The sequence below is a fragment of the Armigeres subalbatus genome, chromosome 3 (assembly GCF_024139115.2).
Source record: "Armigeres subalbatus isolate Guangzhou_Male chromosome 3, GZ_Asu_2, whole genome shotgun sequence".
Lineage (NCBI taxonomy): Eukaryota > Metazoa > Arthropoda > Insecta > Diptera > Culicidae > Armigeres > Armigeres subalbatus.
The window spans coordinates 356,788,827-356,816,147 of NC_085141.1; the positions used below are offsets into that span (position 1 = coordinate 356,788,827).

Below are 27,321 nucleotides of genomic sequence, written 5' to 3' on the forward strand. Positions count from 1 at the left end.
ACGTCAAAACTTTTTTTTCACATGCCAAATTTGGTACAATTTGCTTGATTCATTATGTAGAGTTATGCAGAAATGTGTGTTTCGTCTGTAAGGGAGCCTCCTCTCCCTCCCAGAAGGGTCTCGAACCGCCATAAAAACATTATTTGTTTCCAAAAACCTCCAAAGGCCAAATTTAGTTCCATTGGTTTGATTAGTTCTCTAGTTATGAAACAACTTTTTATACATTTGTGTGGAGGCTTCCCCTTCCAGAACGGGAGGGCATTCAAATCACCACAAAAATATTTTTTGCCATGAAAAACTCCCGCGTGCCAAATTTGATTCTATTTGGTAGATTAGTTCTCGTGTTATGTAGAAATTTTAGTTTTATTTGTATGGAACTCCCCCCCCCCCCCACTTTCGAAGGGGGGAGGAGACTCAAACCACCACAGAAATATTTATTGCAATGACCTTTACGTAACATTTTTATTCCGTTTGGTTGATTAGCTCTCAAGTTACATCGAGTTGCATACATTTCTGTTTCATTTGTATGGGAGCCCCTTCCCACCTTCCAGAAAGGGGAGAGGTACCAAATAGTCATAAAAACCTTCCCCTGCTCCAAAAACCACTGCATACAAAATTTCGCGCCAATCGGTCTACTAGTTTCCGAGTATAAAAGGGTCGGACAGTATGACAGAAATTCAATTTTTTATTCTTTCTGTTTTCTTTTTTAAATTCGTTTGTATTTTCGCTTATCATTCTTTATTGTTGCTTTTTTCCTGTTGCCTCTTTTGTTTCTTTTTTTTTTGTTTTAGTTTTTATTTGTTTATCCCTTGTTATTCATTCATTTACTTTTCTTGCCTTTCGTCAACATTCTATCGCATTCTGTTTCCTCTTCGTCTGCAGTTGATTTCTTAATTTTAATATTTCTAGATTCTCTTCTTCATGCTCTCTTCGTTCTTCTCATTTTTTCAGCCTTTTTTCCTTCCTCTTTTCTGCTGTGTTTATTTTTCCTTGATTCTTGCTTATTTTTGTTTCTTTGTTTTTCTGTTTGCTTTTCCAGTTTTGCTTTTCGATTTTGCTATTTCCTTAGTTTCGTGTTTCACTCCTCTTTCGTCTTTCTTCTGGGTTATTATTTATCCTCTATACCAGCGGTTCTCAACCTGGGGTACATGTACCCCTGGGGGTACCTTCGCAGGCCTCTGGGGGTACCTTGGACAAAAATGCTTAATGGCGGATATATAACCATTCCAATTAATGGAGAACAAAGATTGGCAACAAACCACTACATAAATCCATATTTTTTGAATGAGTGTTTGTGGTATTTCTCGGTGTTGCACTAGCACAATCACAATTTTTCGAAGGACGCAAAGAGACAGGCGAGATATCGCCGGTGGTAACTCATTCAGATAGCTTTTCTCATCGCCCAATTTGTCTTGAGCCTTGAAACTTATTATTAGTTTAGACAATTGTTTTATGTTTGATTCCTAATCTTTGTATTAAGCATAATATGCATCCCGAGTAGCACACTTGTCATATACCTGTCACTGAGACTCATATGCGACCAAATCTAGTCACATTGGAGTTGCTGCAACAAAATCGATTTGAACTGTGCTACTAGGGATGGCGATGCGATCAGTTTATCAAAGCCTTTAAAAAGCTCAGTAGCTTCTTTGCAAAAGCCTTCTTCGAAGCAGCTCGCAAGCTTCATTTCAAAAGAATCGAAAGCATCCTTTCATGTGGCTCGGAAGCCTCTTTTCAAAAGGCTTGGAAGCCTATTTTAAAGAGGCTCGGAAGCCTACTATCAAAAGGCTCAAAAGCCTCCTTTTAAGAGGCTTGGAAGCCACCTTCTATGAGGCTCGGAAGCTTCATGTCTAGAGGCTTCCTGTCAAAAGGCTCAGAAGCCTCTTTTTAAGAGGCTCGGAAGCCTCCTGTCAAGAGGCTCGGAAGCCTCCTGTCAAGAGGCTCGGAAGCCTCCTGTCAAGAGGCTCGGAAGCCTCCTGTCAAGAGGCTCGGAAGCCTCCTGTCAAGAGGCTCGGAAGCCTCCTGTCAAGAGGCTCGGAAGCCTCCTGTCAAGAGGCTGGAAGCCTCCTGTCAAGAGGCCTGGAAGCCTCCTTTCGAGAGGCTCAGGAAGCCTCCTTTCAAGAGGCTGGAAGCCTCCTTTCAAGAGGCTCAGGAAGCCTCCTTTCAAGAGGCTCAGAAGCCTCCTTTCAAGAGGCCTGGAAGCCTCCTTTCAAGAGGCCTGGAAGCCTCCTTTCAAGAGGCCTGGAAGCCTCCTTTCAAGAGGCTCGGAAGCCTCCTTTCAAGAGGCTCAGAAGCCTCCTTTCAAGAGGCTCAGGAAGCCTCCTTTCAAGAGGCTCAGAGCCTCCTTTCAAGAGGCCTGGAAGCCTCCTTTCAAGAGGCCCGGAAGCCTCCTTTCAAGAGGCTCGAAGCCTCCTTTCAAGAGGCCTGGAAGCCTCCTTCAAGAGGCCTCGGAAGCCTCCTTTCAAGAGGCTCAAGCCTCCTTTCAAGAGGCCTGGAAGCCTCCTTTCAAGAGGCCCGGAAGCCTCCTTTCAAGAGGCCTGGAAGCCTCCTTCAAGAGGCCTCAAGCCTCCTTCAAGAGGCCCGGAAGCCTCCTTCAAGAGGCTCAGAAGCCTCCTTTCAAGAAAACTCCAGAAGCCTCCTTTCAAGAGGCTCAGAAGCCTCCTTCAAGAGGCTCAGAAGCCTCCTTCAAGAGGCCTGGAAGCCTCCTTTCAAGAGGCCTCGGAGCCTCCTTTCAAGAGGCCCGGAAGCCTCCTTCAAGAGGCTCAGAAGCCTCCTTCAAGAGGCCTGGAAGCCTCCTTTCAAGAGGCCTGGAAGCCTCCTTTCAAGAGGCTCGAAGCCTCCTTTCAAGAGGCCTGGAAGCCTCCTTTCAAGAGGCTCGGAAGCCTCCTTCAAGAGGCCTGGAAGCCTCCTTCAAGAGGCTCAAGCCTCCTTTCAAGAGGCCTGGAAGCCTCCTTCAAGAGGCCTGGAAGCCTCCTTTCAAGAGGCCTGAAGCCTCCTTTCAGAGGCTCGGAAGCCTCCTTTCAAGAGGCCTGGAAGCCTCCTTCAAGAGGCCTGAAGCCTCCTTTCAAGAGGCTCGGAAGCCTCCTTTCAAGAGGCTCGGAAGCCTCCTTTCAAGAGGCTCGGAAGCCTCCTTTCAAGAGGCTCGGAAGCCTCCTTTCAAGAGGCTCGGAAGCCTCCTTTCAAGAGGCTCGGAAGCCTGCTTTCAATAAGCTCGGAAGCCTCCTTTAAAGAAACTCGGAAGCCTCCTTTCAATAAGCTCGGAAGCCTCCTTTAAGAAGCTCGGAAGCTTCCTGTCAAGAAGCTCAGAAGCCTCCTGCAAAGATGCTTGAAGATGCTTGGTTCGAAATCCTTCTTTCATGAGGCTCGAAATATTCCTGTCAAGAGGATCAGAAGCCCCCTTTAAGAAGCTCGGAAGCTTGATTTCAAGAAGCTTGGAGTTCTTCTTTCAAGGAGCTTGAAAGCCTCCTTTCATGAGGCTTTATGGAGAGCCATACAACCTAAAATCGCATGTTTGTAAAGGTGGGACTGATATGCGATCATAGTCAGCATATATCTCGTTAGTTTTCAGTTTCGTTTTTTATACGTCTCATAAGTTACGATTATTTTCATTCACAGTGGAAAAAATAGGGGGTACCTCAATGAATGCAAAAGTTCGAAGGGGTACCTCTCAACAAAAAGGTTGAGAACCGCTGGTATAGGGGAACGGTTCGCCACTTCATCTCATAGCTCCTATTTCCATCCCATCAAAAACAAAGCAATGGAAAGGAATTTGGTTTGTTTATTATTTTTGTGATTTTTTTCAGCAGTGAGCACGCATGTTGACAAAAAGAAGCAATGAATTTGGTGCCGTATTTCTTTGTTTAGCGATGAGATGGATATATGTACAGTGAGATGGAGATCGGAACAGTTCCCCTACCTACTAATCAGCATGTGTGTGTATCATTTAGCCAAAATATTTCTCTGCATCTTTTCTTCCTTAAAAGTTCTTCCACTCTAACGGACTTACAGCTCTAACAGTATTCTTGCCTCAGATAACTCCTTTATTATGAAAATTCTAATTTATTTCCGTACCTGGCCAACGATTGTTTAAAAAAATAATAACAATTTTATTCATTGGTTTTCAAACGCTCTTGTCCGTCTTGTTCAAATAGGAGTTATTGGACAGCAAACATTATTTCCCCTATAACATCCTGTTCATTTGTTGATTCATTTGTTCCGTTATACATGTTTTATAGGAAATTTAAATTGTTTTTGTTATACTTATTATGTAAAGATTGTTTGGATATTTGTTATTGGAATTGACGTTAGTAACCAAGTTGCTGCTAATCCAGTTCCCAACTTGTTATCATCTACCGTTCGGGTTCCATTTCATAGCGTGTACCGAAGAATGTTTAACAGCGTCACAGTCACATGACATCGTACGCCAAAGAGTTGCTGTGACATTCAGTGTATTCCAAAGAAATTTCAATTGGTATATGATCGCCGTCAGCATTGGCCTATGCAGATTGCTATTAGCATCATATTTTGCGTTGTCCAGGGTTGTGATTCATTGTTTATTCCGTTTCTAAATTCTCAAGTGGATAGTCAAGTCATTCTTTGCTGCGGCTACTCGACAAACGGAGACAACAGAGACCTTCTTGTAGATATCTCTGTACGGTGAACAATTGCAAACGATTGTACTCGTGTCGCATCTGTCGGAAATGTAGCTATTTCAAAAGCATTAGGGTGAAGCTTCCTAAACACTAGCTGTGGCCAGGGTCTTCTGAACATTATAAGCATGCTCAGAATATACTTCATTATGAATTGTGCAACGAAACTGATCAAAAATCCGCAATGCCTTTCAATTATACTTTTATGAAGTGAAGACCGCCCTAATCGCAAATCATTTCAGTTCGAAAGGTACATCCTCCCCGCCGTGTTTCCATATTTTGCTCACCTTCCGAACAATTCGCACCAGACATCAATTGACAGGTGAGAAAATTGTTTCCCTTCTTGGCTTGGATCAGCATCGCATTTAGAGCGAGAGCCGTACCGCAAGCGGAACGTGGCGCAGAGTGGAGCCGGTGCGATATTCTAATTATCGAGAGATTGCCAATTGGCCGTAACCGACGGACGCTTGTTGTCGGATCGGGCGGGGCCATCAAACGAAGCGGACACCAAAAGCATCGCACCTGCAGAACCGCAAGGCCAAACCTACGAGCTGAGTCGCAATAGCTTGTGATGGGGTGGCACTTTCCATTGCTCCGGTCGAACAGTTCCGTGTCGTGTCATTTGGTGCAAATTTGCCAGATTGGATGTCGCCGAGTGTTGAGGAATGCAAACATCTGTTCGAGGGGAATAGAAGAGATATTTGGATTATCTCATGGTTCTCGTACCAGTTTTATAATTGCAGCATTCAGTTTCAGCATTCATGATGGATGAAATAATTTGAAGTTGTAAGATTTTCTCAGATTTATCATAAAATCAACTTCTCGTTTTAGAAATTTAAAAACAATACCAAAATTGATAATATGAGTTCAATAAAGTGAGTCATACTCATACCAATTCACTATCAAAACAGTCTATCGAACGCGAATACAAAAAGTCCCGAATTCAAACTGAAACACAATCCGGGTCTGCTTCCGGACCAGCACATTCCTTCCAGAGTCTCCAGTCGAGTGATTAATGCAATCTCGGCAGTAGTGGTGACTCATGTTTCCTTTTTTCACTAACAACATGGGTCAATATTTCGACCTCTCTCATTTCGGGAACACTTTAGTTCAGTTGTCGGATCATCTTCTTCACTCCATGGACTGCACTTTATTATATACCCTTTGATTACATTTTTTTTTCCTTGGCTCTGTGCCACGGTCGATCTTTCCTTTATTCCCTCTAATGATCACTGTTTATTTATTCTGCTCTTTCGACGAAACGGAGATGGAAAAAACTACACGGGTTAGAAGCCATACCCCTACAATGCTTCTGCGAAATTGAACCCAACTAATGGGATGAACTGAAACGAGAAAAAAAGCGGATCGCTCTGATGTGGTCCAAAAAAGATCCTCCCTGTAAAGGCGATTTCGTTCAAAGCGATGGAAAGTCTGCTTAATTGCGCTTGATTAACACAGCACCAGCATCAGAGGAACAAACGAGCGGGAATAATTCAGCTAGTGGTGATACCGGTCCAAGTGCATCACTTTTACTGTTTTGGTTGATTATGGAATTTATTTTATCAAAATTATGTAAATACGTTCTACAGAACCAATAAAGATTCATTGAACGGTATCGAATCACGCTCACACACAAACAAAGTTTGTTCATATTTGAAATAAAATTCTACAAAACACAGAAAAAAACAAAACTCTTCATACAAACTCCGGACTGCCAGTTCGATTTTGCTCACCATGCGTGCGGAAGGATTGAATAAACAACCGGAGGGAAAGAAACCGATCGCACCATGGCAGGGCATCATCCGTCGGATCGGTTCGGCTTAGGATGCGCGTGATTTGTAAAACTTCAAGGGGACAGGAAGTTTGCAATAAAGAGAAGCGCGGTCCAAATTATCTGTTTGTTGTGGGGTTTCTTTCGATGGAATTAGGTTTTCGGTTCCTTTTGGAAAATGAAAGTTTTTGCTCGTTGCTTGTGGAACGCCACATGTTGTCTTGCTATCCAGTGTGTCTAATTTTGTAAACAAAAACCAACGGACGAATGGCTTAGGTTGAGGTTGATATTTTGGGGGAAAGGCCGTTTGGCCGCACACCGTTCGGACGAACGCGATTTGGCCGAAGGCCACTAGGCCGAAAAATGTTTAGTCGAATATACAATTTGGCCGAACAGACCATTAGGCCGAAAGTCATTTGGTCGAAAGGGTCATATAGCCGAATCTGGGACTGAGGTTATTTGACCGAAAAGGTTATTTGGCCGAATAAGTCATTTGACCGAATGTGTCATTTGGCCGAACAGGTCATTTGGCCGAATAGGTCAGTCGATCTAACAGGTTATTTGGTCGAATAGGTAATTTTCCCGAATAAGTCATTAGACAAAATGTGTCATTGGGCCGAATAGGTCAATTGGTCGAATCGGTCGGACGTCTCCCACTACTCACTTCGTGCTCCTCACTTTTTACAGTAAGATAGTGAGGCGTCTCACTACCCACCTCGCGCTTCTCACTTTTCACGGTGAGAAGTGGAAAATAAGTGTTAATGGTCATTTGGTCGAATGTCGTTTGGCCGAATGCCATTTGGCCGAAAGGGTCATTTGGCCGAACGCCATTTGGCCGAATGCCGTTTGGCCGAACAGTTGAAATACACTTTCCAGAGTATTGAGAAGCAACAAAGAAAAAAGAAGAAAGAAGAAGGAAGAAGGAAGAAGGAAGAAGGAAGAAGGAAGAAGGAAGAAGGAAGAAGGAAGAAGGAAGAAGGAAGAAGGAAGAAGGAAGCAGTAAGAAGGAAGAAGGAAGACGGAAGAAGAAAGAAGAAAGAAGGAAGAAGAAAGAAGAAAGAAGAAAGAAGGAAGAAGAAAGATGGAAGAAGAAAAAAGGAAGAAGAAAGAAGGAAGAAGAAAGAAGGAATAAAGAAGAAGGAAGAAGAAATAAGGAGGAAGGAAGAAGGAAAAAGAGTTAAGAAAGAGGAAAGAGGGTCAAAGGAAGAAGGAAGGCATTTTTCACGAGGACTTTACATTGATGTTTCGAGAAATCTTCTGAATTTCACACAGAAGCTCTTTGAAATTAAACAAAAAATTATAGGCTTACCAGGAAATTCGTTGGAATTTCCACGAGAAAATTTTCCAAATTTCTACAGAAAAATATTCGGAATATGTATCCACAGAAAGTTCCTGTTGAGTATTTTTTGGAAATTTACAAAGAAAATTCTTCATAATTGTAGAAGAGTGCGGCTGATAGAATGGGTGTTTTAATGTTGGTTTGCTCAGTCTAGAATCATTAGGACAGATAGTTTGGCATAGCATAGCATAGAGAGGAGAAATTTTCAAGGAAAATTCTCTGGAATTTTCACGAGAAAATTCTCCGGAATTTCAACGGCAAATTGTTTAGAATTCCCGAGGAAGATTGTTCAAAATGTAGTATTCAATGGAAAATTGCTCAGATTTTTTTAGAAGTTTCTTTGGATTATACTGTAGACGTTCGATAATTTCAGGTAATTTAACTGCAACTCGATTACACTTCTATTGCATCTGACATCGACTGACAACCGTTTGACGTCTTAATGCGTTGCAGTTATCGAGCGGTATTCGCTAACTGAAACGTAAACATGTTGCAGTTATCTAACGATTAGAGGGTGTCAGGCCATTAGGTCGAAGGTCATTTGGCCGAAGGTCGTTAGGCCGAACGGTCACTAGGCCGAACGGTCATTAGGCCGAATGGCCATTAGGCCGAATAAGAAAAAAGAGGCAAAGACGACTTGTTAGGATCTTTGACAAATTACCAGCTTCACCGTGTGTTGCTTTTGGCCAATGGAATTTCCACCATTTATCGAAGTATTGTAACCTCTCTACTTTTTAAGTCGATACTGGTCTTCAAGCCAAAAGTCATCTAACCAAATCCTATTAAACCGAATTGAACGCACATCTGAAACTGTTATCAGGTCGAAAATGGTTTGTCCGAATATGTAGTTTGGCTAAAAGCGACATAAAGCCGAAAGGGACATTCGGCCGAACTGGTAATTTGGTTGTTAAAAATCGATAGATCGAATAGATCATTTGACTGAAAATGTCGTTTGGTAGGAATGTCCATTTGACAGAAAGAACCACTTGGCAAATGTCCTTTCTGCAAAACAACCCATTCGGCCAAACGACATTTTTACCACATGATCTAATCGGCTGAACGACTTTTTGACCAAATGATCAATCCAGTCGAACGAGCGGGCTTGGTAGTCATATGGCTACTGCTTCTGCCTCATACGCAGGAGGTCGTGGGTTCAATCCCAGGTCCGTTCCATTCCCCTACTTTGTATCTTTCTCTTTATTTCTCATGTTCTAGCAATCGCTAGAACTGGAAATGGACTTCCATACCGTTTCCATTACTATTCCTATACCTTCAACTTGAGTATTCTAACAGTAATCTGCTAGAATTGGAAATGAACTATAGAGCTCGTTTCCTACATCCAATTAGAAATTCCATCAGTTACCTTCTCCTACCTATCACATTGGCAGCTCGTTAACCAAGACGGACCTCTGCCTCTCCAACCTAACCCAGAAATTCCAACAAATTCCGCATGAACTCGTGGCAAGTGCAGAGGTATATTCGGCTTGCAGTGGGCGAGTGATTGCATCATCATTTCCTCCCCCTTCCCTACATTGACTTGCATTCTGACGTGGCAGGCGCCAGTATGACCTAACAAATGAGATCACCAGTACTTGTACATTGAAGATGTGTGCTAGTCCCAAGCAAACATCTGTTGGTTCCCTGTGCAAGAACAGCTGATCTGGTCATAATGGAGTAGCAACTACGAGCAGTCAATCAAGCTCAAGCTCAAGCTCAAATGATCAATCCAGTCGAACGGCACTTTTCGCAGAAAATGCCATTTGGACGTAATGGTTGTTGTTCAGTTCGGCCGAATCTTCCTTTTGGCTGTATGTCGCTTTCGGCAAAACTACGTTTTCGACCAAACCATTGTTGAACTGATAATATTTTCAGATAAACAATCAGTTCGGCTCGGCTAAATGGAATTTGGCTTAAAGACCAGTATCAACTTAAAAAGTAGAGGCTACAGAATTTTGCTTAATAGTTATTTGTTGAAAAGGCCATTTGAACAAACGAGTGGCCAGTTATGACCACATGGTCCGTTCAGTAATTGACATTTGACCGAATGCCGAATGACTTTTTCGACCAAACAGCATTTTTGGCCGAATGACTTCTTCAGCTGATCGATCGATTCGAGCAGACGACTTGTTAGGGCCTTTGACAAATTACCAGCTCGACCGTCTGTTGCTTTTGGCCAATGGAATTTCCCAAGAATTTCTTATGGACAATACAAATAATTTCCTGTAAAGATAAAAAAAAACTTAAAAATTCCAAGCATTTTTCCGTTAAGAACCAAAGATTTTTTATTGAAATCTACATTTTGCACAATCTTCAGCTGAAACTTTGAAGAATTTTTCGTCGTGAAAATTCCAAAGAGCCACCCGTGGATTTCTGTTTTAACGTTGGCTCTAGTCTAGTCGTCTTAATTAATCTAGATTTAGAAAGTCAACGTGGTAGCATCTCTTTTGCCAGTCACAAGCTCCTACAATTGTGAAGAAATTTCTGTGCAAATTCCGAACAATACCTTCCTGTAGAAGTTTGGAACAGCTTTCCGTGAAAATTTTGAAGAGACTCTCATGTAAAATCCAACGAATTTTCCTCTAAAATTCCAAACAATTTTCCCTAGCAAATCTCAAGAGCTCCTCTTGGTAATTTCAAAGAATTCTTAACACTTCAAAGTAGTTCTCGTGGAAAATGTGAAAATAATTGTCAAATGAAGACTCTGAAAAAAAAATATAGAGTTATCTGGGAAAGTTGATCCGGTTTTTCCGGCGAAATTCAAAATATTCTTACGTTAATGTCTTGAAAATAACCAAAATGGGCTGCAGCCGAACGACACTTTTGACCGATTGTCATTTCGGCCAATCGATTTTTTCTGCCAAATGAACTGTTCGACCGAATGACAGAGACCGAATAACTTTATGCTAGATAGTCTTTTTCTATTCGGTCAAGCGACAAATTCGACCAACCAACTATCAGATTTGTGGTCTTCGGCCAAATGGCTTTCTGCCGAACGATCTTTTTCCGAACAAGAATTCAACGATAAATTATTTGGATTTTAACGGGAAATCCTTCACAATTTCCGCACGAGGTTTTTCTTAGTTTTTACGGAGAGTTTTTCAAAATTTCAACAAGAAATTGTACGGAATTTTCAAGAAAAACATTGGTATCTTCACGAAACATTTTCTGGAGCTCCAACGTGATACTGTAGAGATCTTTCAGAAAATTCTACGGAGATTCCATTGAACCTCCGGAATTTCCACTGAAAATTTTGCGGTCTTCTTCAAATTTGAATCGGCGTGGAAAACTATAGATCAGCGGCGTGACAAATTTTAAACGGCAGTGCGCCGATGCAAAAATGTCGGCGGCGGCGTGCCAAAAACTGTTGGCGGCGGTGGCGTGGCGCGGCGGCGCACACCTCTATAATCGTTAACTGAGGTTAAATTTGTTTTCAACTATTCGGCCAAACGGCATTTGGCCAAAAGACCCGTTCGGCCAAACGGCATTCGGCCAAATGGCCTGACACCCCAAACACAAAGCAATTCCAATAGTAACATTTTATTTGAAGATTGTTCTGCGGGATATTATACTATTCAATATCCCAACTTGTTTTTCTTCCAGTCGAAATCCTTCTACAATTGATTTAGTTTTAACGGACTCAAGTCAGCTGTGTCCAATTGGTAACTCATGCTGACTTTGACTTTGATCACATTCCGACGTTTTGACGTCGTCGTGACGTGACGTTTTAAATCTCACAAGAAGTCATTAATAATCCAATCAGTTCTACTATTAATTGTCATAGAGCTGATTGGGATGTATATAAAACGTATATCGATAAGAATTTTCATATTTATATTCCTCTCGATGCTAAAAGTGATTGCAATGAAATTAACGAAAAATCTTAAAAACATCAAAAGTTAATTCCAGCGCTAAAGAGGAAAATCAAATTTTATTAACAAATTGCGACAAGGCTCAAAAGCTTAAGTTTCGTCATTTCTTCTTTTTGAGCTTTTTCGCCATTTGTTAATAAAATTTTATTTCCCTCTGCAAGCGCTGGAATTGGCTTTTAAGGTTTTTGAGAATTTTCTTTAATTTCAAAAAGGGTTTCGTGCTGGGATCCAACTTTAAGACATTATTTTAAAAGTTGGTATTTCTCAGAACAACGAAATGTTTTTTTTAAATTTCATTTTGCAAATCTCGCCAAATTACTTTCAACTTTGGTATTGCCTTCTAATCACATTTTCAAGACGGATCAGTAACTGAAGATCGTCGTCAATAATTATGGAGTGGAATTTAATTTTAAGGAATTGCAATGCCTCTGGCTTCGACCATTAAATTTGTCAAAGATATGAGAGCATTATCAATATCACTTCTAATATCGAGAGGAATATCAACATCAAAATTCCTATCGATATACATTTTATATAAATCCTCTGAAACTTTCTTCAATAAGCAAACTGTTTGAAAAGATTATTTTAAATAGAATGGTGGTTCATATTGTCGACAATTCTGATGACAATTTTGATTTACAAACAAATTTTTAGGCCAGCCATGTTGTATGCTGTGCCAATATTGACTAGTTATTGCAATACAAGAAAGAAGGCATTTCAGAGGATTCAAAATAACATTTTGAAAATGATTCTGGAGTTGCCTCCTCGATAAAGTACCAATGAACTTCTTAGAATTTATAATATTGAGACATTGCAACAAATATCCAATAAAACAATTTCCAATTCTAGACAAAAATCGTTGCTATCTTCTATTGCAACGATTAGCTACTTGTACCCTTAAAATAAATTAATTTAAGTTTAGTTTAAATTTAATACATTGTAATTACTTAAAACAAAAAGCTTTGTATTCGGTCTCTTCAAACTTTTTCAAGAAAAAAAATGTTAGCAGTTCCACCCAATCGCAAAATTTCCCACCACGGCGATGAGACTCAATTGTGAACGCCATATTTGATTGAGCCGAAAGAAACAAAACCAAGGCATAATTATTTGAATGCTCGTAATGAACAGGGTGGCTGGGTTCGATTCCCGGTGCCGGTCTAGGCAATTTTCGGATTGGAAATTGTCTCGACTTCCCTGGGCATAAAAGTATCTTCATGTTAGCCTCATGATATACAAATGCAAAAATGGTAACTTGGCTTAGAAACCTCGCAGTTAATAAGTGTGGAAGCGCTTAATGAACACTAAGCTGCGAGGCGGCTCTGTCCCAGTGTGGGGATGTAATGCCAATAAGAAGAAGAAGAATGAACAGATTAAAACAAAATGACTCACCTATGTTACTGCTCTAACCCTAATGCAATGCGCACTCTGCCTATAGAAGATTTTACCAGTGGGTGTGTCGTGCTTAGCTAGCTTGTTGATAGGGTAAATACATCTTCGTTTACAGCTCAGTAAACTTCAATGATGCCCAATCAAGCCCTCCGATGTTTCGATTTATAACGTTCGAATCCCAGAATAAACTGAATTGAAATATGAGATAAAAGGACTATCCATTAGACATGCCGAAGTACATCCCAGTCAACACAAAATCGTATATGACGCAACATAAGATGCTAAAGTGGATGCGATATACACACTAGGGTGGTTCAAAAAATCGATTTTGCTCCACAACGCTCATTTGATTCTGTATCATGTTCTGAGTGTCCTCCGAAAATTTTAGCTCATTTGGATTAAAACAGATTTAACACAAGCCGTTGCAAGTTTGCATGCAATTAATTTATACTGATTATGGCGCTTCCTCATGAAGTTGAGGTTAAAAGAAAACCTACATAGCTAAATGGAATACTCAAGAGCCTTCATTCAGCGAAAACAGCATCTTAATTAATCGTTCCAGTAATTAGTAATTGAATTTAATCTATACCGTAGTTTCTTTCTTAATTGCGTCACTGCTAAACAGGCGACATTGCTGCTCGTGGCGCGAAAGATAGCACACACAAATTCAGGCTACTATGTTGCACTGCATGTTTCAGTGATGCCCTCAAAGAAGTTTAACGATCATGACTAAAGATCCGCAACTTGTATTAAAATCGATTACTAATTATTGGGACGATTAATCAACATGCTGTTTTCGTTGGGTGAAAGCTGTTGAGTATCCCTTTTAGCTATGTAGGTTTTCTTTTAACCTGCGCTTAATGGGGAAACGTCATTAGCAGTATAATGAAAAAAATAATTTCCCCATACTAGTCTGCATGTAAACTTGAAACGGCTTGATCTATTTTAATCCAAATAATCTAAAATTTTCGGAGGACACTCAGAACACGATACAGAATCAAATGAACGTTGTGGAGCAAAATCGATTTTTTGAACCACCCTAATACACACATATTGTATGGATGAGTGCGTATGTCGCCTCTACTTTTGGATCTTATGTGACATTATTTACAATCTTGTGTTGACTGGGTTATAAGGTTTTATTTTTAACTCGTCGCCACTTATTTTGTACTACCAAACTCTTGTAAAGGTTTACTATTGGTTGGAAACTAATTAAATAAGAAGCGATACAGTTAACGTTATAAAACAAAATGGGGACGAGGCCTCCTTTATTATTCCTTATATATTCGAGTGCAGATCATTTTCGAACTGCTAAGTTGGCATAACTGATCTGAATACATTCCTCTAATAGCTTTAAAATTTATTTTTCTGAAGAATTTTCCGTGGAAACTTCGTTCGAGCTATTCTATCCCTAAAAATATTTTATTTTGTTATCATAATTAATGCATATCATATTTACAATCGTTTCCTTATATTTTTCAGGTACGTAAAACTATAGCCAAGAATGTCATTCATGAACTTACGAGTGAGTATTGAATATTACTATGAATCAAATCCTCATTAGTTGTAACTACCTATTTGTTAAACATCTGACAGTTGAAGATTATCATTTTTAAATCGGTAATACTCGAGGGGAATGCTGTTGAAGATGATTTAAGCTACTATCTGTTGATCAATTGATTTGATTTGTCACTTTAAAAAGTCAGAAACTTCATTAATCATTGCGGAACATCTGTCTTTCCACATGAACAACTACCCACATAAAAATATGTTAATCCTTACGAAGCAGCAAACACGCGTTTCACAACGCGATCTGGTCACAGAACCGAACGCTGCTAGTTGCTAGTCGCTAGTTCCTTGCGGTCACCACTCCGACCGCGCATCAACAAAGGAGTGATACACCCACCCACACACACACACATACACACATGCACACGACGCTAATTGATTCCGCTCCGAGTGCCAATTAATTATGTAAATTTGTCTGATCCGATCAATCTCCGCCGCCCGACGACGCCCGCCAGCAAGTTGTTGTGCCTGTGGCAACAACCACCAGAACCATCGAAAGGTTCTACTACACCACCAGTTCGTATCCAAGGACTTTTCAACTTCAACGGGAGTTCGATGGAACCGAAGGCAACAGGCAGATGAGTGCCCCATTTCAGATGCTTGAGTCCCGAGGGGAAATAATGGGCAAATGCTGGCCAAATCTGATGCGGATCACATGGTGCTGCCATCAATATCAATTTTTACAATTGTTCTTACATTTAATTGAGAAGCTACAATGACTGAACTAAGGTGATTGTCCATTTGAAAATCCGATCGTTCGTTAGTAATTAAACGAACTTGATGTTTATTTGCCGTATCTATTTACTCGGGGTCAGACAGTGAAACGGTGCACGTCTATGATTGAGAATAAAGGCTGTCCCCGCTTTGTGTCACACCTACTACACGATGATAATTATCAATTAAAGAGTCCAGAAGTTGGGAGGGTGTATCCCGGAGCGCCCGGAGCAGACGGATTCAAGTGATTAGGTTTATTGAAAAAAATCTGCTTTTGATATTATGAAGTGATGCGGCGTAGCCCCTCTTATTGAAGTTACGTGTTTTAACAGATACCAACCTCCTCGTTCTTCCTCGTATGAAGAGGAGAAAATGGCATAATTTTACAACAGATAACGAATTAGAAAAAGTGTCTTTGACGCCAATCCTTCAGAATCGTAACGGCGAATAATTGGTAGAGTTTGAATAGAGATCATTTACTTCTCGTATGTTTATGCATGATAGGTGGCATTATTGAAGGAAATTTTAACGGATTCTGAATCCTCGTTCAAAAAACGAATTCTGATGAAAAAATTTAAAAAAAAAACAGAATGGAAACATCCTGAAAAAATATATTTTTATAAAAACTGGATCTTAGATCAAAAATTTGCACTTTTGTTGCAGTTTTTGACCCATTAATGTATCCGCATTTAGTGTGGAAAGTGGCGTTTTACAGAGTTCAGTTCTAGCCAACGTGAACGAGTTTTTTATAGCATTCGCACGGGAAAACTGTAATCTGAAGCAGGCGGTTATTTCAGCGATCGATAGGTGGGCACTCGAAGTTTGTTTGTAGCAGCCAACACTTACTGACTCGCAGGTCTTGCGGTCTTGATCACCAGTTTCCGAACAAACATTTTGTGAAAGTTCCCTGAATGTCGTTCACATTACGTCCTGCAGCACCACTGAAGCCATTTGACAGTCGAATCTTCACTTGACCAGGACATTTTCCCACCTCCACCGGACTAACAATTGAAAACAGTGATGATGCCTTTCTCGTGCATTACATAATATATTGGAATACTCACATTCAAAGGATCAAAAAAGTTCTTAGGGAAAATAGATCACATTTTTTCGATCATTTTGCATGTTTTTGCATTGATTAAAATGCTTTGCCTCCATTTTTTGAAGAAAAAAAAAATCGGTTCGGTATTCTACAGAGAGCGGTCCCGAAGCAAGGGAGACTGGAAATTCAAAGCATCCTGTTGAAAAGAGTAAAAAGATACATTTGATCCAAGATGAAATTTTCTTCATAATACAAAACATAATCGCTTGTCGTCTGTCGGTCTGAACGAAGGTCGCCGGTGGGTGGATGTTGTAGAATTTTTCCGCTAAAGAAGCGTCTTTATAGATTTGGATGTCGTTGGAAAAAAATTAACATTTAGGCTAGATTCTTTGGTTTGTTTCTGTTATTTATTGGAAATTAAATCCATTTTGTACAGTCCGCCATTTCATACAAAAGAAGGTGGATCCGAGATGATTTTTTTTTCAAAGTGCAAAACTTAATCGTTTGGCGACGACAGAAAGTTGCACTTCGAAGAAATTTAGTTTCGAATAAATATTTTCTTGTGTAAAGTATGGTTCTGAAAAGAACCGATTAACCTTAGATAATGCTGAATTCCAGTTAGCCTTGCGGGAAAAGCCGTAGGATCCTCAATCCGGAGATGGCGAGGTCGATTTATGGTCCAGGCTAGGATGTTTTCGGGTGGGAAACTTTCTCGACTCCCTAGACATAGTAAATCCATTGTACTTGCCATACAAGATACATGCTCATCCAACGGCGAGCATAGAATAGCTTTCAATTATAACTGAGGAAATGCTGGTAGACTATTAAGTTGAAAAGCAGGTTAAGTTCCATTTGATATGTAGAGCCCTAGAAGGAGGAGAAGAATGCTCAATTCCAATTCATAATAGCAAAAGTGAAAATTTTAGTTGACTTTTTTCGATGCCAACCATGAAAATACATTTTCTGACTAACCGAAGTTCGTCTCGGGTCAACTTTCTATTTTTAATCTTTTCATTGATACGCATATAAAAATCACTAACAGTACATAACCAATCAGAATCTCGCTAGAAAATTTCACTGGACGTCTTAATTTACCGATCATTCGCGGTCGCAATTTAGAAAAATCCTCTCAACTTAACTTTCTTTTAAATATAATGATGATCGTTTTATTTACAATGTCTCTAATCACTATCAGCAACCACCGCGCGCCGCTCCACCATAGGCAGCCGTTGTCGCTGGGACGAAAAATAACCTTTAGTGATGCTGCCGATCCACCATCGATCCGATGGAGCGTCGTGTCTGCTCTTCGTCAATGCTTGAACGAAAATAGCGCGCGCGCCCGAAATATAGGTAGTAAGTAGTTATAAAATTCTTCTTTATTTAAACATTTTTGTTCTACAAGTAATAATTTACAAAAAAAGTGTTCGGCCGACTTGGCCCTCCAACTTCGATTTTTAAATGTTTTCAATGTTAATCGATTTTTTTTTAATTATAATGCCAATATATCATGACGGCCTTTAGGAAGCGCTAGTGTAGTTTAAAATTTGATAACCTAACTACCACACCCAACCGGCGGATGTTAGATTTTCTAACAATTCTGTATAAGAATCTACCAAAATTTGTATAAGAACTGGGCATATGCGAAAATGTTAGATTCTGATACAAGTGTTGTATCAGAATCTAACAATTTTGTAAGGTTTTCTAACAATATTTGTTTGAGAGCTTACATTTTTTGTATAAGAATCTAACAATTTCGCATATGCCCAATTCTTTTTATTTATTTTTTTTAACCAGTACATTTATTTTGTAGGCTCAGTCGTGTGTGACACTTTGCGGAGCCGCAATTCTCAAGTATGATATTTTTACATGGTATATCATCTTATCTTAACAGTTAGTTGGGAGGGGACATAGACCATAATACTCGTGGCGACTCAAGGTTAGAAAAACTTAATACAGGACGGACGGGGTAGGGATTTGGGTTTAGGTTATTTCAGCTGCTCATCCGGGCGTTTGATGTTGAACGTTGAAAACGGTTTTGCGTGGCGTCGTGCTCGATTTTGGTTCATCAGGGAGCATCTTCCGGATGGCCAGAGCTTCGGGGTACATGGTACAGAGAAACAGAATCGGACAAGAAAAAAAACTGAGAAAGAGAAGAATATAGGCTGACTTTGATGTCAGCCAAACAAAGGAAGGCATAGATGGCCTGCATATATATCACATCGCGATCTCCCAAAACACCTCTTATATCCCGGAAGGGTTGTTTACCTCGGGCCACAAGGGTATCCAATAGTTGCTCTCTGGAGGCGTCATTTTCCGAGCAATACCAAACTACGTGATCGATGTCATCGTAACCGGCTCCGCATCTACATATGTTGCTATCGACCAGGTTTATTCTGTAGAGATGTGTGTTTAGGGAATAGTGATTGGACATAAGTCTCGACATCGTGCGAATGAAGCCTCGTATATGCCCAATTCTTATACAGGTTTTGTTAGATTCTTTTACAGAAGGGCCCAGTTGGGTGCATGTAAACTAATATTTTCTTTAAAATTTGATAACCTAGATTGAAACTAGCGCCCTAATTGGAGCCTGGTCCGAATGCTGGCAACGGACCCTAAACTTTTCTTTACACTCACCAAAGCGTTCATGTTAGGTTTTTATCCCGGCCAGACGGTGGACCTCGGATGTTCTTGTCCTGGAAGGGGTGTTGAGGATCATCCTCAGGAATTTGTTTTGGACCCGTTGAAGTTTGAGGTGGCGGGTTTTAGCGCAGCTCTCCCAGACCAGCATGCCATATTCGATCACAGGGATCAGGGGATTTTTCAGGGACAATGACGACCGACGGTTGATCAAAGGGAAGAGCAGGTGATTTAGGGGATTTAGAGTGAGGGAAAATGATGACCTGGGTCTTCGCCGCGTTGATACAGATCTCCCAGCTGGCGAGATATTCTGTCAGGGCATCCAGGCCTCGTTGGAGTTTTGCCACTAGCGTTCTGATCTCTACCGTTGTAGACGATGGAGGTGTCATATGCGTTCTGGCATGTGGGAGGTGAACAGATTAAAAAGCAGGAGCCTGAGGATACTGCCCTGGGGGATGGCTACAACAATGGTGTGCGCTGGTAGCTGGGAAGATTTTAGCGTTGTAGTTTGTACACCAGGCCATCATGCCATACATTGTAAAATGCCTTTTCGACATCGAGTAAGTCCATGACGGATGTTTTTGAGACAAACTTGTTCCGTCTGAGGACGTTGGTGTACAGTTGACCGACCGCGTCGGAAACCAAACTGTTCCTCGAGCAAGATGTTGAGATTTTCGCCAGACTCAAGTAACCGGTGATGAATAGCTTTTTCGAATAGCTTGGATAATCCTGAGAGAAGGCTGATGGGACCATAACTTTTGGGGGAGGAATGAGCCTTCCCAGGCTTCCAGATGGGGATGATTTTTGCTGACTTCCAGGACGATGGGAAGTAGCTGAGCCGGAGACACTGATTAAAGATCAGAACGGAGCACTCATGTGTTTGAGCTCGAGATTCAGGATGCTGTCGAAGCCTGGGGCCTTCATGTTCTTCGACGATTTGATATAGGCCGTCAATTCGCCAGCTGAGATCTCCAACTCCTCCGAGAAGTCGTTGGGAATCAATTGGATGTTGTTAGCATGCTCGTTGACGGCTGCTTCGTGTGGACCGACGATGTTCTGTCCAAAATTGTGTGAGCTGATGAAGTGACGACCCATTTCAGCGACCTTCTCTGCAGGAGTTATCAAGCGATCCTTAGAGCCATTATTGTCTAGTGGGATCAAAGGTGGAATGGGCCGAGGCTTGGCTTTTAGTATTTTGGTCATTTTCCAGAACGGCTTTGTATAATCTGGCAGAGTGCAGATCTTATTCGAAAATCGTTATTTTTGAGGTCCAACATTCTGGCCAGTACGCGGAAACTGCCTGCGAGTGACATTCCGCAATCGAATCAAATCTTTGGTGAGTGTATCGATGTTTATGGAGTTGCTTACCTGCCTAGCCGTCGGTATATGTTGTTCCCGGGCCACCGAAATCACCTCTTCGATGGAACGTAGCTGTCGATCGATTGCTTCAGGCGTTTCCGGCCGCGCCTCGTAGTCGACGTTGTTGTCCACGCACCTCTGGAACCGGCCCCAGTCGACTCGGTGGTAGTTTCTCCGGAACTGTTGGTCGGAATGCCTGGTAGACGACCGGCTGGGAGATATGGTCGATCATGTTTGTGAGGTATAGGTCGATTGGGCGCCGGACCGACACAGCCGAGTGGAAGAATCCGGGCTCATGATCGTATAATGACCTTCGTTCATGTCGTTGCTGAACTTACCTTGTCTCCGGGTAAGCTTGATGATGTCCCTCCGAAGGGCGGCCGATGATCCATCGCCGGCTTTGGCTTGCGTTGGACAGTACGCCGCGATGAGCGTAATTGTGCCGACGGAAGTGGTCACTTCATCACCAATGGCCTCGATCATGCTCAGAAGAAAGCTTGGCAGTGGGCGACAGTTGATGTTGTATCGAGGTGCGATGGCCACACCACCTCCCATGGAGGTCCAGTCACACGATGCGGAAGTTCGGGATGTGGACGCTCACTTCCGGTTTAAGGTGCGTTCCAGTGATGAACGCTACGTCGATCTCCTTCTCCTCGAGGAAATCGGCCAGTTCGATGATTTTGCTCTTGAGCGAGCATGCGTTTCAGTTGACCAGGCCCACCTTAGGAGCCACCTTTCAATAATGAACTTGCCAAGAGTAAAGACCTGGTCGAAACGGGTTTTGCAGCCGCGTACCCGAGTGGCGAGCTGTGGAAAGATCGGCATCAGCTGCTCCGTGGTGTACAGCGGAGCAGATTCTTCAGGGAGGGGGGGGGGCGTTTTCGTTCTCTGGCTGCCGGCGGAACCCAGGAGGAGGAAGTGGGAGCCATTCGCTGGTGGATGGTGCTGGAGCTTGAACCGACGCAGCTGCCGCTGCCAGTCACTTGTGCGGTTGTAACGGTGGGAGGATTGGAATCGCCCGACTGGGAGCCGTGAGGGCCGGATAGTTCACCTCGTTGACTACAAGAACACGGTTCTTCTTCGGAAGGTTCCTGGTGGAAGCCTTCTTCCGGATTTCCAGGAACAGTGTTGTAAAATGTCATTTGCATTCTTTTTCATAATTTTCCCAGAACTTTTTTCAGTAGTTAGCTATCAACTATCAAGTATGGCGAACTTATAGCGCTTAAATTTGGCTACAACTTTGTCTAACAAGAAATTGCTGTAAATATGTAATCTGGGGCGTGGGAGGCAAAATGTCATTCAAATGACATTATGTCAAATGACACGTGACATTTTGGAAAGATTTCAATCTCTAGCCTCAGATGTTATATTTAGAGTAATGTACCTTTGGACAAAAATATAGCACTACTCAAGCGTTATGCGTGCATCTAAACTTTTGAAGTAAATTTGGCTTCCGAAGAAAGTTATGAACAAATTAGTCAAATGACATGCAGATGATATTTTACAAGCCTGTCCAGGAACTCGGCACGCTTTGGACAGCCCTTTGTGGTGGCCCGATGTTTGTCGCCACAGTTGGTGCACTTTGCATCGGTCACCTCCATTTTGTCGCACTCGTCAGTAGGGTGAGGTTCGCCACACCTGGTGCACTGCGTAACGTCGCGATGCACTGCGGGATATCGCTCCCAGTCAACGACGGTATGGTTGATTATCTCAACCAGCTTCACTGCCGTAATCTGAAAAAGTGACGTATACGCCATTTTCCAAAAAATGTGTTAACGAGTAGTACTCATCGAACTATTTAACAGAAAAATGGAAAACATGCATGTTGCAATTTGGCGCTTACGTCACTTTCTCAGATTACGGTAGTTCAGGTCCTTGAAGGTGGTGGAGCCATGCTCCAGGTGGACCAGATAAAGTTGGTCGCGACACCTTCTTGTCTTGTCGCGACGAGCAATTTTGTGCATCGTGACTGGCTTGAGTCCGCTGCCTTGCAACTCCTGGATGAGTTCATTTTCCGCAAAGCCTTGAGCGGCTTTGTGCCGGGGAGGTCATAAGTGTAGAACTCATATCTGTGGACTTCAAGGAACTCCACGACTGACTTGTGGTGGTCCGTGTTGGTGGGTATCCCGAGCAAAGTCTGAAAACATAATGAGAGCATATAGAAAACACATTTTGATTTCGACATCAAATTGAAATCATAATTTGTTTTCAAATATGAATCATCATGATTGATTACATGTTTTGATCTCATTTTGCTGTAGATTTCTAAATTGTATGATCTGACATCAAACTGTGTACTTATTTTGTTATCGGAACCAATATCAAATTTAGTTTTCGATTTGCTCTCATCGATAGCAGGAATAGTTTTCTATTTGATGTCACAGTAAGATTTTTCTGCTATACATTTTGTAATTTTAACCGTTAAAACGACCAAAAAGATATCAAATTAAGTAATCATATTCGGCGATTTCACAACATCAAAATGAGTTATCGTTTTGCTCTCATGCTTTGCTCGGGATCACCTTAACGCCTTCCCTTCACTGCAGAGCCGGAATGTGCAGTTTAGGCCTTTCGCGATCAATTCCTGGAGTTTTGGTCGCAGTTCCGGCGGGTCACCTCTAATGAAAACCGGCGGGCACTTCTTCTTCCGCACTGATTAATTTTGTAACAGCTGCTACTGCTGCTTCTTGCGCTTCTTCGGCGGATTGCCGGCGTCATCAAGCGGCAATGGCGAGAACACGTTGCTCTGCAAAAGCTGCTTGGAGGGGTTACCCGCGCCTCCAAGAGCCGTGCGCTTAGGCACTTTTCCCGCGACCGAATCGGCCACCGAGTCTCCCATGACGGGTCCGGGAGAAAATAACGCCAACGTGATGAAGCGAAAGCGTAAACGAATGAACGAAAAAAAAAAAACACTTAGAAAAAATGCGCGAGCAAAAAACACGTCCGTACGTGCTGCTGTCTCGAACTGGAATGTCGAAATATAGGTCTTTTTATGCAAAGAGAAAATAATGCGGAGGGCTCCGCCCTAATAGTGAATCAAAATGTGCATCGGTAACGTTTACCAATGGGGCGTGGCTTATGGAAGGTGTGGCCCGACAATATCTAGGGCATCTTCAAATTCATTATCCGTCGGCTGGCTCACCCTGGAGGGATCAAGCGTATCTCCAGGCTCATCTACGAGGAAACCCGCGGGGTGCTGAAAGTGTTCCTGGAAAATATTATCCGCGACGCTGTCATCTACACGGAGCACTCCAAGCGCAAAACATCACCGCCATAAACGTCGTCTACGCACTGAAGCGCCAGAGTCAGACGTTGTAAGGCTTCGGAGGCGCAATCGTCCACACAACCCAACAATAATCCAACGGCCTTTTCAGAGCCACCAAAAACGCATCCAAGAAGAAAAAGGGGTGCTCGGGAGAGATATGGAAAAAGATGCCAGCCTTAGGTTTATTGTGTTTTTATAGCATATAGTAAACTAACTTTTCGCGGCTACAATCTGCCGACAATCGCCTCCCCGGCCGATACTGACGCAATAATTCCGCTACTGATGCCAAGCAAATATGTTTGGTACTTTGAAGGTTTATCTCGTTTCAATTTTCTATTGATAATCTTCTTTTTAAATCAGCACATGAATCTTGCCAAAAATTTCACTGGACGCTAATAATTTCCTGGTCACTAGTGGTTGCACTTTGGAAAAATCCTCTCTGCTTCACAATTTTCATATAACAATGATCCTCAAAGAACCGATTATTTTCAAATTTCCTATCGGATCGCAACCGGACGAAAATTTCACTCGAATGATACTGCCACCCCGACCGTCGCTCCACCGTCGTTGAATGCCGCTAAAGCTATCGCTGAGGACAGCTGTTGTCGCTGGGATCGATGAACGACGTGTCCACGTCGTGTCCGCTCCCCGGGAATGCTCGAACGAAAATGAGGCGCGCGCCCAAAACACGGGTCTTTTTATGCACAAAAAAATGGAGCGATTGGCCAAAAGGACCGTAACTTACATCAAAATGTCCGTGTTGGGGAGGCATAAACGGGATTAGTTAATTCTGATTTTTTTACTGAGCTTGGAAAGAATCGAAATTTTCAATAGCTTAACTTTTTTTTTTTTGTTAAATATCTTGGCTGTGCATATGCACAGCATATGTTTCGAAATGGACAAATTGATATGAAATTTGCGAAAAAGAATCCACGTGTCTTGGAGGGACTCGAACCCTCAACCTCCTACTCTCTAGATAGGCGTGATAACCCCTACACAACAAGACCACTTAAAGGTCACGTTTGCGGAAAAGCCATCAGAATCCGAGTACCAACCTCCACCGCGGTTAGCTCTCTTTTTTGCAAATTGAATATCTTTCGGATGCTTGTCCGTTGCTGGGGGGCATGGAGTGCGATCCTCTCGTGCACTCGCTTGGCTGTGGATATACAACAGTAAAGCAAATGTGGAGATTGGGCAAATCAAGCATCCGAAAGATATTCAATTTGCAAAAAAGAGAGCTAACCGCGGTGGAGGTTGGTACTCGGATTCTGATGGCTTTTCCGCAAACGTGACCTTTAAGTGGTCTTGTTGTGTAGGGGTTATCACGCCTATCTAGAGAGTAGGAGGTTGAGGGTTCGAGTCCCTCCAAGACACGTGGATTCTTTTTCGCAAATTTCATATCAATTTGTCCATTTCGAAACATATGCTGTGCATATGCACAGCCAAGATATTTAACAAAAAAATGGTTTTCGTACGGCCGAGTTGCCGAATAATATGCAATTAAGCTTAACTTTGCCAATCCTATTTTTTTTTTCTTGGAAAATGACGCCTCCAGAGAGCGACTATTGGATACCCTAGTTGCTCGAGATAAACAACCCTTCAGGGAAATTGGAGATGCTTTGGGAGATCGTGATGTGGTCTATATGCAGACCAGTTATAGTTTCATTTGTGATTCTGACATTAATATCATTTTTTTTGCCAATGTTTTTTTTGTACTATCTCTGTCTCTATATTCCGTTGATCTCCGTTACTCAGGCCATCTGGAAGATGCTCCCAGTCGAACCAATCCTCGAACACGACGACACGCCACAACGTCCATTACGTCGAATGTCCGGATGAGCAGCCGAAATTCCCTGATCCCGAATCCCAAGCCTCGTCCATACTTAAACATTGTAAACTAACCTCGAGTCAACACGAGTACTTTAGCTCCTACCCCCTCTCTCTTGGTGGAGAGTTTCCGAGTTGTTCAATATATAAATCTCGAAAATCGATCAAAAGATAAGGGCATTATTAATTTTCAAAATCTTACAGGATTTCGTGACTGTAAACATGTAAGATTTTGACCCTGTATCGGAGCCTTCCCCTTAGACGTAGTTTACGTCAGAAACCAAAGATAGAGTCGGAAAAAAATCGTTACGTGCCGAAGACAGCCAAATCGTTGCAAACGCCACATTAGTAAATAAAATGCTGTTTCAGCCAAAGCCAAAGCCCGGAGCAGCACAGACGTTTTCATTCCGCTATCGACGCCAAACAATTATGCTATGAAAAAAATCGTCTATAATAAGCTTTATCAATCACTGATAGCATATAATAAAACTCAGAATCACGCGAGAAAATTTTACTTGAGAATTTTCCAGTTCCTATCGGTTGCACTTTGGAAAAAATACTTCAACTTACCCTTCTTTCCAAATATAATGGTGGTCCTGCAAAGAACCGATTTATTTCCTCTTTTTGTACTCATTAACAGCAAACACAGGACTGCACGTCCGCCATCCGATGATTCAACGCTATTGACGCCGTTGATTGCCAGATCCGCTGAAGATGGAACACGGCTGTTAAATGATGTACTGCTGCTGCCACGACCGCCACCACAAGCCACAACGTAGCGAAAAAAATCTTGATGCCCTAGTCCGCTCTCCGTGAGATCACATCAATCTGATGTCCGTGTTGGAGATACATACACGGGATTGATTAATTCTGATTTTTCTGCCGGGTTTGGGAAGAAATATTTTTTCAATAGTTTAACGTTTTTAATCAATAAATTTAATGGAATTGGAAAAATGCTGGAGAGTTTACGAATCAATTGATAAAAAATCTCAAAAATCCATCTAAAAATAAATACGATATAAGCGTTTGAAATCTCTTATAACTTTCAGAGGTGAGGCTGCAAGCCTATTTGATAAAGAATAAAAAACCGTTTTACACCCTGTCTTCCCATGTCAAAAAATAAGTTTGAAGGTCTTCAACTTGCCGTGAATATGTATCTTACTTTTTTCCCAGAGTTCATAATCACTAGCAAAAATTGCACTTTGAATTCGATAAAGATTCAGTCCTAGAATGCCAAAAAAGTGTTCACAGGAAGCCGTTATTTGTGCTATTATTACAATGTTTAAAAACTTGATGAGCATATGCAGAGCGTGTGAAAGTTTGAAATTGTATTAGAGGTTATCACTTTTTTTCGGTGGAGTTTGAACCCACGATCCTTAGTACTTATTATGTGTCAGGAGAAGATAGCCAATGAATTTCGTGAACTTCGATTGAAGTTGAACAATGAACGATCAATATGGTACAGAGACTATGAGAAATTAGACAGCCTGCCATAGTACATTTTCGAGTGTCTCTGCTTATATTGTAGTCGGCGGTTATTAATCCCAAGTAACATCTTAAGTTTTATTGAACACTTAAAAGTTTTGTAAGAAAATTTATAAGGCGACGAATTTATTATTTGCATATTATTCGGCAACTCAGCCGTACGAGAATTATTTTTTATTAAATATCTTGGCCAAAATATTTAACAAAAACCCAGATTAATCCACCTAGCGTTGGTGATGCCTTTCTCGCATTTAGTTGAGACACCAACCTTATATGGAGTATATATGGTCCGATGTACCATTTTCTTCATAACTTTCAAACGCAATGACCGATCGTTATCAAATTCAATAGTGATCAACAAGGCTTTGTCCCCTGTCGAATGAAACTTGTTGCGAGAAAATCGGTT

The 27,321-nt window shown here is 41.7% G+C and overlaps 1 protein-coding gene across 5 annotated transcripts in view; it reads left to right on the forward strand.

Moving 5' to 3' along the window:
* Nucleotides 1-27,321, forward strand: part of LOC134226160 (ras-related protein Rap-2a) — a 486,525-nt gene that overhangs the window by 197,230 nt on the left and 261,974 nt on the right. The window lies entirely within an intron of this gene.